The sequence below is a fragment of the Tamandua tetradactyla genome, chromosome 9 (genome assembly GCF_023851605.1).
Source record: "Tamandua tetradactyla isolate mTamTet1 chromosome 9, mTamTet1.pri, whole genome shotgun sequence".
Taxonomy (NCBI): Eukaryota; Metazoa; Chordata; class Mammalia; order Pilosa; family Myrmecophagidae; genus Tamandua; species Tamandua tetradactyla.
Window position 1 is genome coordinate 98,007,087 of NC_135335.1, and position 14,867 is coordinate 98,021,953.

General features: G+C 36.2%; 1 long non-coding RNA gene across 1 annotated transcript in view; it reads left to right on the top strand.

Annotated features, from left to right (window-relative positions):
• Positions 1-14,867, top strand: part of LOC143646222 (uncharacterized) — a 90,925-nt gene that overhangs the window by 58,957 nt on the left and 17,101 nt on the right. The window lies entirely within an intron of this gene.

Sequence of the window (14,867 nt, forward strand, 5' to 3'; positions counted from 1 at the left end):
ATGTCTGAGTTTAACTGCTAAAGGCAAATATTTCTTGCATTGTTTTAACACCGCCACTTCTTCTCTTACATTTTTGTTTTATTTTTGTTATGTAATTTGTTTTTATTAGCTTATGCTATTAGCAATTGTGACTGGAAGGGGTGGGAAGAAGTCTCCACCAACTCCTTCTATCCAGATATGGTATTATTTGGACCACTTCTTCATGCTAATCTATGGCTCTCTCCTGGCCTCTAGCTCCATCAATGGGATCTGGTTCCAGCCCTACGAACCCTGGCTCTTCAAGTAAATCTGTGCTTAGCACACACAGGAGACATGTAACTTAACTCTCCCTAAGGCTAAAAGCTCTGTGCAGTTCTACAGAAAGCTTATGATCTTTACATAAGGATTTTAAAACTCATGATGTCTGATTTTGTTAATAATCATATATTACTAGCTGCATTTTTCAGTATCAATATATATTGAATGCTTTACAATGTCTAATTTAAACTTACTGCCAGTCTATTAAATAAACATTGCATCCCCTTTTACCAGTGAAGAAACTAAAATAAGATAATATCAAAGTCCTTAACTAGAAAAATCCAGAGCGAGAATTCTAAGGAAAGTCCATTGAATCTTACATCATGGAAAATAAACCATTTCATTATTAATATTGTTAGATTTTAGACAAACTGTACCAATGAGATTTAAATAGAATCTGAAGTGGTTACTCTTGAGGGAAAAAATTCTAAACATCGCCCCACGCTATGGTGATCAGTTAGGTGGTGCTAAATCTTCTGATGGATTGACATGACAACAGGCATTTTCTCAGAATGACAGTAACTCACAGCACTATCTTTACAGCAGCCTGATTTTAAGTTACTAATTTTCAATATACTAAACAATTCTATGTACAAATCAAAAGGAGAGTCTCTCGACGAGCAGCTTATGGCTGTGCAATTGCAATAGATAGTTAAGGATGAGTTGGTTAGAGAGACAACGGTCTTGAAAGTGTTATTTTTTTAAAAAAGGTATCAATTTATCATGATAGCATCCTAACATATTTTTATAGCTTATGTTCTGTACTTGATGATCTAAGCTTGTCTAGATAATCAGAACACAAAGAGAAAGGGAAGGTCATCTCACCTCTAGAAGGTGGTCTTGGTTCCTATTTGGAAAAGTCCTCAGGTCATGTGATTTCAGCTAATCTTTTGCCTATTCCCCCAAAAGAAAAGCACACTACTCAATAATTTTCTGACTGAAAGTTGAGAGAGCTCCACCCAACTTTGTGGGTTTTTTTAAAAATATTTTTATTGACAAATCTTCACTCATGTAGAGTCCATCCATAGTCTACAACCAGTGGCTCACAAAATCATCACGTAGTTGTGTCTTCATCACCATGATCAATTTTTAGAACATTTGTATCACTCTATAAAAAGAAATGAAAAGAAAAAACTCATACATTCCATACCCCTTACCTCTCCCTATCATCAACCACTAGTATTTCCATCTACCCAATTTATTTTACCCCTTATGCCTCCTATTATTTATTTGTTAATTATCCCTATGTTTTTTTACTCATCTCTCCATATCTATATATATAAGGAGCATCAGGCACAAGGTTTTCACATTCACACAGTCACATTGTAAAAGCTATATCCTTATACTATCGTCTTCAAGAATCAAGGCTACTGAAACACAGCTCAACAGTTTCAGGTACTTTCCTCTAACCACTCCAATATACTATAAACTAAAAAGGGATATCTATATAATGCATAAGAATAACCTCCAGGATAACCTCCTAACTCTGAAATCTCTCAGTCACTGAAACTTTATTTTATCTCATTTCTTTCTTTCCCCTTTTAGTCAAGAAAGCTTTCTCAGTCCCGTGATGCCAGGTCCTGGCTCATCTCATCCACCCAATGTTTGAATTCACTTTTCTTAATGATAATCCTTGAGCGAACTACCCAATAATTCCTTTTCTGGCACGAGTGGTCTGGCTCAGAAATCCTATGATTTCTCTATTTGCAGGAGCTTTTTAGGCATACTCTACCTGAAGCAATTCAGTTTATAGAATAGGCAGGAGGAGCGGTACTTAGATAGGTGATACACCTTACATAAAGCTACAAGTTGCAAATTCTTTCCTTCCTTCCTTCCATTTGTACCTTTCAATGACAAAGATTTTTTCCTTAAAGCATTCCCTATTGAGCTACTAAATGATCTTGGCGTGGGTTCAGTTTTGCTGATGTGTTTTAATATTGCCTGTTGAAAAAATGTTTAGATTATCAGAAATTTTTATCATATTCATGGGCTGCCAGGGGGAAAAGAAAGATGAATACCTTCATCTCTGTCAACCTCAAGGATTATTAAATGCATGTGTTCTCCTTTGTGATTTTTATATGCCTCCTTTTTCCCCTTTATAAAAAAATAGCCAAGTTTATCACTTATTTTGGGAACATGAATGTTAGGAGTGACAGTGAGCTCAATGGTGTCATCTCCGGAAAGATGAAGAATATGAGAATTGCTTTATGGTGAGACATTCTTCTAGCCACTGCTAATATTAAGAAAAATGGTAAATTGTTCTACAAATTTATAATGTAAAGAATGGAGGCAGTGTTGAAAGATGAAAACATGTATCTTTAGATTTTTAGGGGCCTCACTAAATTATAATTTCTCTTATATGTGGTCAGAACTAACTAAAAAATGGTAGAAGGGATTTTGAAGATTTGAGCATCTAAATGAGATATTGAGTATCAAAAAAAGTTGCAATGAATGCTATGGCTTAGGACAAAAAAATCAACTTAACTCCTTTCCCTGAGGTCTGGACTTTGGAAATGTTGCCCTTAGACCAGATATTTACTCAGAAAAAAATGAAGAAGGAAGATATTAATTTATTTTGTCAATCTCAAGTCAAAACTTTTGATAGATTAGATCTACTCAATTGAGAAATTGGATCGATGGCTACAATCCACTAACCAAGCAAACCTGCAAAACTGAGGGAAATAAATACATCTCCACAGAAGGAAATAACAGGGGGAGGAGAAAAGAATTTATCCCTCCAGCAGCAGAGGGAAAAACTCTGGGAGAATCTTTGTCCATGTATCTTATCATATTGATTATGTTTTCTTTAGCTCTTCTCTGAGGTGCTTATCTCATCTAACTCTGCTACTTGCTAGCTCTGAAACATGGGAAAACTTCTTCACTTCTCTAGGTCTCAACTTTTCCATGTGAAAGTGGGCATTATCATAGCAGCTATCTTATATGTTTGTGATAGAGAATAAATGAGTTGATTCATCCCAGCCCTCATGACCATGTCTTGTACATGTTTATGCAATACATGGTAGAACAAAGCAATGCCTGCAACATGTACAGTAGGAGCTCATGTGCTGTGTACTGCATGATGCCCAGTTTAGCTCTTGGCTTTACTCTTTCTGAACTCACTTATGCATAATGGCATGTCTGGGAGTTAAAAGGAATAAGAATCAGGTGAACTGCATTGTTGACTCTTGATATTTAGTTTCTAACAACAATCTGACTAGGGCCAAAAAAAAAAAAATGGCTACAAGAAAACGGAGTTGCTCAGAATATCAAGGAATGCTGATGAGCCAGAAAGCTGCTGATGGTGCAATACGAGGCAATGATCTGTAACCAAAACCAAAGAACAAACATGACCTTTTTTCATTTTTCCTTCTATTTTTTTTGTGTTCTTTAACTCTTGAGAGAAAAACATTCATTTGAATATATTTGTCATGTTCTTACTTTTTATCTGCACAGGGAGTAAGAGAAAGTCTCTAAAATAAATTTTAAAAAACCAGACTTTCCTGGTAGAAGGACCCAGCGACCTGATTTACCAACTCCCCCACACTGCACATAGCAGGGGAAAGGCGAGTCTTCAGTTGGAAATTTGGTGCGGAATGTTAGAAAAGGCTCATTGGTTCCAGATAGTCTAAAAGCATTAAATTGTCACCATGGTGTCTTTTGCTTAGGCAAAAATTATTTTAAATCTGAATTTTGGAGGGTTAAACAAAGAGTTTCTCTTTTCATCTTCTACCAATATATTGCTGTCACCTTAAATAAAAGGATTCAGTTACCCTTTTCCTCTAAGATAAAAGCTTCAATTAAACAGTACATTGGATACTTCATAGTTTATACTTATGGAGTTTGAAAAATACCCATATATTCTGACAGACCAGACTTAGTCAGCATAGTATGAACATCAACAGAAGGAATTAATGCATACTACTAGGTTAATATTGCAAAGTTCAGTTTTATACCCATTTCTACATAGCTACTCAGTTCATCCTGTATTCATCTGGTTTTGTTGATATTTGGAATATTGAGTTCATGGGATACAAGAGAGTTCTTATGAGTTTTAGGGACTATATACAATTAAGAATTACTTCATTATTCTAAGTTCTTACATTTTTGCTTTATTATTTTTTGAAATATATTTGCATGAATGAGAACTCATTTTACTTCGTTGGTCTTTGATTTTCTTTTCTTCAAAGTAAAATTACAATGTATTTAGTACTTTCCTACTGATATTAAGTCAGTAACATATTTTAGTTTTTATTGCTGAGACTTTTGATTATCATCAAATTGGATAGTATTTTTCCAAATGGATAGCATTTTCCATAATGTTAATTTAGAGTCTCATGCTTATTCTAAGCAAAAATGAAATATCACATCCTATAAGTGTATTATGCATTTTTAGTTAGGTTGCTAACTAAAATAATTGCAATAGATCTTTTTTTTTTGCCTTCACAATCTGCTCTGCTTTGCATTTACACTGCAAAAATTTAATATTTTGGTTTAGGAAAAACATTTAGGACATTTAAAAATTTATTTATCACACTCAATTATAAACTATGTCCAAAGCCTCAGAATCCTTATCAAATGCTGAGTAACTTAGAGTGAGGGGAATTTCTAAGTATCTAAAAGCAAGTCAAGAATTAAATTGCTTTAAGCATCAATTAGTAGATGGAACAAAATATCTTTGTTATAATTCTATTTTCTTACTATTTCACTTTTTAAAGGTTGGTTTACCTTTCCATTCACTTTTGGATATTCTTGTTTAAATCTCTGATGAAATAAAAACATTTATCGGAATAAATGTTTACCTTTAAAACATTTTGTCTTTACATTAACTCAAGTTGAGACAAAATCGCCATATTCTACATGTCCACTAAAAGCTTAAAAATGCAATGGATTAAAATGTAAATATTCCCTTTGGTGCTTGTGATGCAAAAATACAAGAGTCTTTGAATTGCCCCACTGTTCAAGGCAAAGCAACGTCTGTACCACATCCAATATGATCTCACGCGCGCTAGAAACTGGAGAGTTTAAAAGCCCTTCTATTCTTTCCCTTTCAGTGACTGCTTTTACCCTTTGGGTCTATGCTTTCATGTGCCAGACCCGGTGGAGCTGTGTTAACATTATCACAATCCCCCTAACAGAAAATCAGAGCCATCTTATGGCAGCGCTTTACTGAGGTAAACAGTTTTAAGGATTGACAGGGGACTGCAGGACAAAATAAGTATGTATTAGTTGCTTCTCCTTGTTTATCTCTCATGCCTGTTTCTTTTTTTAATAGACTAAAGGAAACCAAGTCTTAATATGATCATGGCTGTAGCAAAAAAGCTCTCTTTAATTTCACAAAATTAAATCTATAAAAGATTGGTTTTAAGAAGAAGGAAGGGAGAAGGCATTTGCCATGTGTGTCTTCTCCTCGCCAGGTCTTCTGCATGCTGTCCTCTGACATTCCCGTTTCATTCATGGGTCATTTCTTCAAGGATTACACAAACACACACTCCTGTTAAGGGCATTTGGGAAAGCCCGCTTTATCTTTTTTATCTCCTTTGTACTCCACAGCAATCCCATGGAAAAGGTCCTTGGTCCAGTTTCACAGAGGAGGAAACTGAGACAGAGAATTATTCCAGGCAGACCGACTGCTGAATAGAGTAGTCAGGGTTTTCCCTTCGGCCTGTTGAGCACCCTCAGCGCCCTTCTATCCATTCTCCCGCCTCCGCAGTTGATGTTTCCACTAGGGGTGTGTGTATGCGTGTATATTTCTCAGTGTGCTAGTGTACGTGTCTTCTGGAAAACTCAGTAATAGAAAGGTGTACCATATCAGTTAAGAGCAGAGTATATTTTCTAAACAGTTGCTGATTTTAAAATAAATTCAGAGTTCCTCAGCAAATGAAAGAGAACATATTTATACAGATTTCTTACCCAATTGGGTAGCAGCAATAACAGTACCCTATATTTTATGGAACTTTACAGTATGTAAGGCACTTTCACATCCAATTATCTTGTTTTGCTTTCCAAGAAAACCCTGGGTATAATTGCTATATGCATTTAAAAACAAATTGAGGCCAGTAAGACTGGGAAGCTTAAAGAAGTGGTAGGGGAATGAGGGTGGAAAACAATGTTTTATATTATATGCTCCAAAAAAATGCAAAACGATGCTATTGAAAATAAAGCAGAACAAAAGGAAACACTTGAATTGGAGTTCCAAAGCTATTGCTGCCATTTGCAACCTAGAAAAAAACGTGGTGTAAAAACACCTCAGTCCTCATTTCTCAAGGCCCTTGAGGTTCTATTAACCCAGAGATAGCCTTGAGGTTCCTTATACCATTCAATCTGCATTTTAACATTATATCTCTTAAACTGGATAATTCAGGCCACAAATTTACATGTCAGGTTTTCTGGATGTCTAAATCTTTCCCCAAAATCTCTGCAGATGCCATGAGCACACTTTCTTCAGCCTCCTGTTTGTATCCACTGTTTCCGTCTACCCAGGTGTGAAACTCCACCCTTTTCTTAGTTGCCAGGAAGAAAGCAAAATGAGCATTTATAAGTGGGAGGCATAAGGATGAATCCCATAGCACATCACATAAAACCAGCTTTCAGTCTTACATTAGACAGTCGTTTTCATAACAGTTATGCTGGGCATTCTGCCAGTACTGAGCTTTCATTCATTCTCCCAGCACGTAGCCTTCCTTCCATTATTCCAACTTCTTTTGTTATTTCCTTCTTTTTTTCCTTCCTGTTTTTATTCACTTTTCTATTATCTTGAGAAATATGGATTCTTCTCTTCTCAAATGTCTCCAGCTATAACCTGAACTTGAATTCCCAATAACCAACCAGGGCAAAAGCCCAGTCCAAGAAAAGAAGGGGAAAGGAAGGGAAGGAACGAGAAAGTAGAAGAGAAGAGGAAAACATTTCTTTTTTAGTATCACTTTCTTTAAATAGTCGTCATATTTAAATGGCATGTTTCTCTGTTGCACTGGCTCTTTAAAGTATAAGAAAGCAATTTAATTGCTCCCCAATTTAAATATACAGATATCAGTGCTAATAACTCCTCATTTTATAAGGTTTTAATAACACAATGAGAGAAGAGTATAAAGCACTGTAAATTATCAGAAATGAATAGTTCTGTAGTATGCAAAGCATAAAAGTCCAGACTACATTGCTACAGTAACCAAGTATTAAGCATCAAGACTGGGCAAAAATAATGCATATTGAATTTTTGCAATTTAAATTGCAATATAATTTTGCAATTATCTCAGTGCCTAGCATAGCGATAAGCACATGGAAGGTATTCAGTCAATATTGGTGGACTGAATGAGTTCGTTTTCTCACTTAAAGCATGGTAATATGCCCTGAAGTTACCCGTTCTATTTGGGTAAGTTATATTTAAAAGATTGAGGTTAAAAGAATACATATATGGCATCTGTAGCCTGCTGTCTTACCTTTAATCGGGCATTGTTGTAAAATAAATGTTTGCATTTTGTGGACAGGCCGCAGTATATATCAGAGGAATTATTTTCAAAGGAAAAGAATCTACTTTTGCTTTCCTTTGTGGAAGATCTGTACTGATGTATGGTATCTATATACATCTGTTCTCACCTGGGTCTGACCCCAAATATGGGTTGGTGCTTTTTTCCTGAACTGAAGCCAAGCTGAATGACAGCAAACCTACAGCTCTCTCTCAAGTGAATCAGGATTTAATAAAACAGTTGAGTAACCCTACTAGTACAGAAAACAACAACACAGCTGAGGAGGACTGATGGTATTTAACAACTAGCAAGAGAATTTTCAAGCATTCCTCCCATGAGATGCCTATAGAATAAGCTCACAAGAAAATAGTGAGTTCAGGTTTGTTTACTCTTTAACTTTCTTGTTTAAGCAAAAAACAAAATTAATAATCTTTAAAAGTTTCAAACAGGTCCTGGAGCATCAAAACATTTTTACTAAATAGTCATTTGATGATTTACTATAAGTTACCCAGAATATTTTGATGCATTTCTTTAAAAAGCCCAGGCTTTTGGGATAAGCTGAGACCTAGCATCGAGAGAATGAGAAAGCCTTCTTGACCAAACAGGGAAGGAGAGAAATGAGACAAAATAAAGTTTCATTGGCTGAGAGATTTTTAACAGAGTCAAGAGGTTATCCTGGAGGTTATCTTATGCATTATATAGAAATCCCTTTTTAGTTTATGTTGTATTTGAGTAGCTAGAGGGAAGTACCTGAAACTGTTGAATTGTGTTCCAGTAGCCTAGATTCTTGAAGACAAATGTATAAAGATATAACATTAACAATGTGGCTATGTGATTGTGAAAACCTTGTGTCTGATGCTCCTTACATCCAGGATATAGACAGATGAGAAAAAAATGGATAAAAAATAAATAAAATAAATTTTAAGGGGAACAAAGGGTAAAATTAATTGGGTAGATGGAAACACTAGTGTCAACGGATGGGAGGAGTAAGGGATATGGTATGTATAAATCTTTTCTTTTTTCTTCTCACTTCTTTATTTGTAGTGATGCAAAAGTTCTAAAAAACGATCATGGTAATGAATACAGAACTATGTGACGATACTGTGAGCCATTGATTGTACATCATGTATAGAATGCATGCATGCGAAGATTTGTTAATTAAAAAAGAAAAGGCCAGGCTTTGTTTTTCAAAGAATATGAATGCAATTGGTACATTCCCTTGACTACTGTACCTCCAAATGCAAAATGTGCCCGTATTTGTATGTGTTTTAGTCTAATATAATATAATTTTGAGGCCATATCTTAATAAGTAAGAGAATGATACACTAATTTTATGATCAGCTAAGATCCAACTTGACTCTACATCATGCATTTCTAATTTAAATGGGAAACAGAAAAGTAAATTAAAAATCTGAATATTCTGTCATCTGTGACACTCTTAGCTCTGCAAGGGAGGATCCCAAGGATTTTGCCAAGACTTTAGTGCAGTGATATACTTCTTCAGCTTCCAGAAAAACTTTGCCCATGCTCATATAGGGGTGCTGTGAAGGCTGGGGTTTAAATCCAGAATGGACATTTTCTTCAGATGCATCAATGCAGACATATATGCTCTCAGTCAAGGCAAGGCATTGGGCTTCTGGCTGCAAAGAGCAGTTACATCTATCCCATCATGGATTCTCCAATAGAGACTCAATATCAGAGAAGCAGATCAGAGGGTGTCTTAAGGCTGTAAAGCACAAGCTCCAGTTCCATTGGCTCCCCAATTTTCAGCTGGCTGCTTTTAGCTGATTTACTTCCTCTGTATAAGCCTCAGTTTCCATATTTATAAAATGGGGTAAAGCAGGGCTAATGATACCCAATCAATAGCTGGTTGCAATGATTATATAATTTAGATAATTAATGGCAATTACAGTGCCTGTGCTAAGTGCTCGATAAATGTAAGTAGTGGTACAGTTATAGGCATCAGGCCTGGCTTTGATGATATCATAGAGATGTGGGTCACAACCTTGCCTGCACATTAGAAGCACCTGGGGGACTTGCACAAAATGCCAACACCCAGGTTCACCCCCAGAGATGAATTCAATTTAAAGCTCCCTGGGTGATTCTAATGTGCAGCCAAGGTTGAGATCCACAGCCATAGACCCTCAGATTTTCAAAATCTATAAGGGCTTTTAGTGAATAGCTCAACCAATGCCCTCATTTTACAGATGGAAATGAGAACCAGCATATTTCAATGATTTGTCTAGGATCATTTTGAGTAAGTGGCAGAGATGGGGCTGGATCAGGAACTTCCTGATAAGCTAGAGCACTTTCTTCTATATTGAATAGATCAAACCTAGCATATTTCTTTTACTCTAGGTATTTTATAATCTATTACATAAACTAGCAATGAGGTTTAGTGTCAGGTGGTTGAGAGAGTTTGGTTAGTATACTATGCTCCTTTGATAGGATAGTAGTCCTAGAACTTTATGTGTGGTTTTGTTATTATTTGGTTGCCATAACATATGAGAGAAATATGTGTGTGTGTGTGTGTGTGTGTGTGTGTGTGTGTGTGTGTGTGTGCGCGCGCATATGCATATAAAGCTGTGTGCTTGATCACCAAAGCCTAGTTATTGTCTTGGGCAAAGAAACAAAAATCACTTCTTCATTGTGCCTACGTTTCTTCTTTGCTAGAGTAGTTGACCTGCACAAACTGGTCTCTGAAAAGCTAGAGGGCCAGAGAGCAGTTTTGTGACCTACCAAGGAGCCCCCCCCCCTTACATTGCCCTGGTAACACAGCTGCTGGAGGAGCGCCACTAATTAGGCAATGTGCCCCGTCCCTGACCATCTGGACAATACTGCCCAGTCATATTCCAAGTCTCCCTTGTGGCTCCCTTCCCTGGCATTGGATACCACCTCCTTACCTCTGCCCTCTAAAGGCAAAGCTCTTGGGGCTCTGCTTCTCACTGGGGTTCTTTATGGGGTTCAGTAGTGTAGCAGGTGCATGATGGGAAAGCGCCAAGGTCAGTGTCAAACAAGGGCCTGGGTGAAGAGTCACCAAAGAAAGAACAGTGAACTTGAAATCTTATTTGACTGAAGTTGCTTATTTGTTCAGGTAGTAACAACATTCCAACTTCTTTACTATGTTCTCAAGTCACAATGTGTGATACTTGCAAATACACTTATGAAATCAGAGAATTTAAAAAGATTTAGAATATTTCTTACTGTATATATTGTGGAATATTTAATTCTGTTGCCTTATATTTATTATGATTGAGTAAGGCTAGCATTTAGTTTTGAGTAACAATATAGATACCAATGCATAAATTGGAATATCATTTTCCAGCATATCTTAGTCAATTTTAATCTAATATCTTGATGGAGAGGCTTCACTCTAATGAGAATATCTATATCTATATCAATCTATATCTATCATCTATCTACCTAAAAATTTTTTTTCAGAATTGAAATAAACCAGGGCATATATTCTAATATTAATTATTTCACAAAAATCCATGATTATATAGGAGTTTCAGATAGAATGTAAAACACATTGCAGTTTTGTGTGCACTACAAAGTTAAGTTTTCTTTAATAATTTGTACAAACCATTACTCTTAAAGAAATTGAACTACGCCCAGGCAAAAATTCCCAGATTCATCCTCCTTCTGCCAAATGTTATTAGCAGTAAGTTAAAAGGGGGCCTGCTGTCACTGTGACCCTAACTGACCTCTTAATTTCTTGAGTTCAAGTCCAATTAACCTCTAGGAAGAGGCACAACTGTTCTAACCAGACAAGTCAATAGAATCTAACAGTAATCATTTCATTTTCTGCCTTGTCAAAGGGTGGCCCTCCCACCTAACCCATTTCACACAAAGGTGGTCATTTATCACCGTTTAGAGAACTGTACTGAGTCGTGTCCTAGCCCTGCCTGAAGTACATTCATCAATTGCACAGACAGGATCTGGGCGTGCCATGCTGTGGGAGGGCTTAGCAGAAGGTGCTTCTTGAAAACCTTCCTTGTCTGTACAACCTGTTGGTGTGCTTTACCCAAAGTTTAGACCCAGAGTCAAAGTGCTTAGCAGGTAATGCATTTCCTTCAAAGAACACTATTCCCTCCCCCAGTTAATATGTAGGGCATTCTTTCTAGAGCAGTTAGAGGTGATGAATTTTTTTCTTTTTTCTTTTTTTGTCTGCATGGGCAGGCACCAGGATACAAACCCGGGTCTCTGGCATGGCAGGTGAGAACTCTGCCTGCTAAGCCACCGTGGCCTGCCTCAGAGGTGCTGAATTTTTAAGAGATATTTTCATGAGTTTTTCAAGTGTGATTGGGATGATTTGGAAGACTCATTTTAAGATTAAAAGGTGAGAAAGAATTAAAATGGAAGAGTTATCTGTAACTAAAGCCAGTTACTGTCTCGGTTACTCCTGGCAAAGTGACGGAATAGCCTTTGTAGTTCACATAAAATAAAGTGTACTTTAATCAGTGTCACAGACAGTTACTCATGTTTGTTTCAGTATATGTATTTCCTGAAATGTTCCTTTGAAATAAGAGTTTAATTCTTTTTCTGGAAATGCATTTTTTTTTGGCCCTAATACCAATATGCTCAAATAGTTTGGCTTATTAGAAATTGAATTCCATAGAGCAAATTATGTTCAAATATTTTCAGTACTTCCAATTCAATCAGATACCAGTATTTAAACCAGATATTTTATTTATATTTCCCTGACATAATATACATCTATCTATCTATATATCAATTTGTTTTCTTATGCCTTAAATTTTATTTTTATCATTTAAATTAATATGAAGAATTACAAATGGAAAACTGGTTACTGAGAAAGTAAGTAATACCCTGCTCTGGCAGCCATTTAAACCAACAAAAGTAATTTTTCAATGTAGTTTTATACTTTCATATTGGATTTTTAGAGATTCTGTGGGCTGAATATGTTTTCCTAAAAACAATCTTCTAAACAGGGAGACAAAGTCCTATGATATTATTAATATATTGTACCCTCATATCTTGTTCTTCATTTATGTTCCACTCTTTCATTTTCACCTTCCACTTCTACTCCTATCAACAGAGAACATTAATTGTAAGGAGCAGGCAGGGATGTAAAATTGGAAGAATCCACAATTCCAGATCCAGACTAGGCCAATCTCAAAAGCAAGGCAACTGGAGATGTAAAGAGCAATGGAGATACAACGGACCCTAATGGTCCCTGTCCAGTAGAACTTGCTGCAGAGATAGACGTACTCTATGTCTCTGCTTTCCAATGCAACAGTTAATACAGCCACATTGAAGTAGAGCTATTTCTTCTAAGAAGCAGACAGTAGAATACCTAGAATATCAAGTTCTGCACTGGGTATGACTTAACAGGTAGTTTCTGTCATCAGAAATTTGTAAACAACAACAACAAAAAAAAACCCGCACATTCTCAAATATAGGATCAGCCTTAAACACTTTGTCTTCTTTTTATTCCCCTGGAGTCTTGTGGCCTTAAGTTGTGTGAATTATGGCATATGCATGGGAAGGATATGCGGACCCCCACATCACAGAAACAGGACCTGAGTCTCAGGGTGGATGATAAAATGCCAGTGTGGAAATTAGTGCTTTTTTCAAATGGAGATGAAACGTAGATCGTTTTTATCTCACAACCTTCCAGGAAGATAGTTTCAAGATGGTCTGACCCTGATGTATATAGATTAATTCGTAAACGTGAAAGAGGATTTCTTTTTTTTTTTTGCATGGGCAGGTACCGGGAATCGAACCCAGCTCTCCAGCGTGGCAGGCAAGCATTCTGCCACTGAGCCACCGTCGCACCACCCTGAAACGGATTATTTTGTCCTTCATGTTACAAGCATATGTTCCTTAGGATTAACAGAATGTCCCATGCAAATAGGTTAATGTCAGATGCAACTATTTTAAGACTTTTATAGAAATTGACACAAGTGAAAATTTGGCAGCTTTTGAAATTATTGATATAGAGATATGAAATATTGTTTCTGTGAATTAACAAACTGTCGTCCTGTGACAGTTCACATGTATGAGACAAAAAACAGCAATGAAGAAAATCTCTGTAATTTAGTTGTTCAGTTTCCTACTATCTTGTATTAAAAGCTACCTAATAGAATTTATAGTTGGAGAAACCTTTTAGGCAGCACTCTTTGTATTTTTTATTAAGTCCAAAGTCAGGGAATCTACTTAATGTCAATTTTGTACAATGGTTATACTGCACAGCATATTTTATTTTAAATGTACAGGACATGATGATAAATTGATAATTGACCCCAAGGCCATTATAAATAAAGAAGCCCTGTTTTTCATTAGTAGAGTATTACCTAGTCAGAAGGAAAGAAGACCAATGCTAATTTAGCTCTGAGAAGTGAGCAATCACGAACTCATAGTTTTAAAGACAACCAGAAGGGAAATTTCTGGTTGTGAACAGTAAAAGAAAATGTAATTAAGGGTATAAAAGATAAGAAACATGTCAAAATCAGTTTGTATTGTGTGTTGATCAAGAGAATATTCTTAACTGTATTTACAACTTTAAAACTCTCTAGTTGAAGAATAAGTAAACAAAATAATGTCAGATTTACATATACAATTCCTACTGCTAGTTTTTTTTTAGTAATATTCAAATTAATTGTCTTATCTTGACATCTGCATTCCAAGAGATAGCAGTTTTCATAAAAGTCTATTTATAGGGTAAGGTCACTTTAAACATGCTCTCAAAATTGTACGTACTGTGCACAACCATATGCTGTCGACCTGTGTTAGCTGTACTGACTCTTCTTCGTAAATTAACAAAATGTATTTTAGGGCTCTTGCTACAATCAAAGGTACCATGGGGAATGTAAAATGTATAAAATAGAGTCATTGATCTTGGAGACCCAAATGTAGAGAGAAATACTGCTTCCAGAAGGTAAAGTTATGTAACTACAATAGCAGGTGCTAACTGATCTGCTTATGCAAAGATGAAGGGATACCATTATTCTGAGGTAGGTAAGGAGAACCACAAGATGTGTGTGGCATTAAAAATGATCCTGAAGGATGAGCTTAATTTTAATTGATAAGATGTAGGGCCAGTTCTGTGCATCGAAGGACGACAACCAAGTAAGTGAAAAAACA